This window comes from Dipodomys spectabilis, unplaced genomic scaffold (assembly GCF_019054845.1).
Source record: "Dipodomys spectabilis isolate Male_0828 unplaced genomic scaffold, ASM1905484v1 ptg000149l, whole genome shotgun sequence".
NCBI lineage: Eukaryota > Metazoa > Chordata > Mammalia > Rodentia > Heteromyidae > Dipodomys > Dipodomys spectabilis.
This window is the reverse complement of record NW_024870826.1, coordinates 813,122-814,716: the sequence shown is the minus strand read 5'-3', so window position 1 is coordinate 814,716 and position 1,595 is coordinate 813,122. Positions and strand designations below refer to the sequence as shown.

Here is a 1,595-nt window from a genome sequence, read left to right as displayed (position 1 = left end):
CCTTTGTCCCAGATTCTCTGTGTTATAGCTATTGTGGCTACTGCAGCCACGGCAGCCACAGCAGCCGACGCAGCTGAAGCTATACAGGCAAGTGCTCAGATCTGTCTACTTGCCTGGATTTTGCCTCTCTGGCCAAACTCTCTGTACTGTAATGGCACACTTGCTGTGATTCTCTATCATAGGACTGTTCATTAGAATACTAAAACTGCTTTCTATACGAGAGATTCTCCTCCGCCATCTTCCCAGAAGTCACATTAATTTCATTGTTAATGATATTATATGGGTAAAATAGAGGAAATAAACTCTTCCATCTCAGGACAATTTTATATGTTTTTTACTGTAATCATACTGTACAGAGGGTTCACATTCACATAAGCAGGATAATTAGTACATTTCCTAACAAGCATTGTTGCCTCCTCCTTTATATTTCATCTATCATCCCTTCCCTCCTACCTCAACAAGTACACTCTTCTCTCCCTGCCTCCAACGAGAGTGTAAAGTTCATTTTTCAACATAGTTACCTGTGCTTTTCATTGTTATAATGGGCCAACCTGTATCCTTATTTGAGCCTTTTTTCCCTTCCCCTCTGCAAATTAGAGAAGTGTACATACAAGATGTAGGTGAACCAACTTCAAATAAAGTGAAAACAGAAGTTATAGAGTGGGGGAGGAACATATAAAGAAACAAAAAATCACATTACACATTATAAATATGTTAGAAACAACAGCAAGAAACAAAATACCAATTGTGTCCCTATCTTGGGGTTCAATTCCCTTAACATCATTTTATCAGGTCATATGACAGACATATATTCATTATTGAAAATAACGGAAAACATGGGACCTATGTTTCTTTGGCCTTAGCTTACTTCTCTTAATATTTTTCCAAGTCTTCCATTTCCTAAAAAATTGAGTAATGCCATTTTTTCTGATGGAGGCATAGAATTTCATTGTGTATATATACCACATTTTCATGATCCAATCATCTAGTGAGGGGCATCTGGGTCGGTTCCATATCTTAGCTATGGTAATAATGCTGCAATAAACATAGTTGTGCTGGTAGTTTTAGTATTGTCTTGTTTGTGATCATCTGGGTAAATGCCCAAAAGTGGAATTGCTGAGTCATAGGGGAGCTCTATGTGGAGTCTTTTGAGGAACTTCAATTCTGCTTTCCAAAGTGGTTGAACAAGTATACACTCACACCAACAATGCATACGGTTCCCTTGTGGCCACATCTCCACCAGCATCTGTTCTTGTAAAAATGTGGAATGCTCCATGAATTTGCATGTCATCCTTGTGCAGGGGCCATGCTAATCTTCCCTGTATCGTTCCAATGTTAGTGTATGTGATGCTGAATTGAGCAGAGAACACTTTTTATATATAAAGTGTAATTGATGTTATTAAACTATACAATTCAACAAAAAGTAAGTTCAAAAAAATTGTCATGAAATTTTAGAACCATATACTTCTTACATAAGCACACATTTAAAAATAAAGTCAAGATTGACATGTCAAAAACAAAATAATTCCAGATATTTGTTGTTCAAGAGATGTGTAGGAGGAGGAATTCAATTATTCTATACAAGGCACCTGTCA

General features: G+C 37.1%; 1 non-coding gene across 1 annotated transcript; it reads right to left on the bottom strand.

Annotated features, from left to right (window-relative positions):
* Nucleotides 1–1,256: 1,256 nt before the first annotated feature.
* LOC122118409 lies at nucleotides 1,257–1,363 on the bottom strand. Its single transcript, XR_006149345.1, has one exon. It is a non-coding gene; the product is annotated as a U6 spliceosomal RNA (small nuclear RNA).
* Between the last annotated feature and the right edge of the window lie 232 nt (nucleotides 1,364–1,595).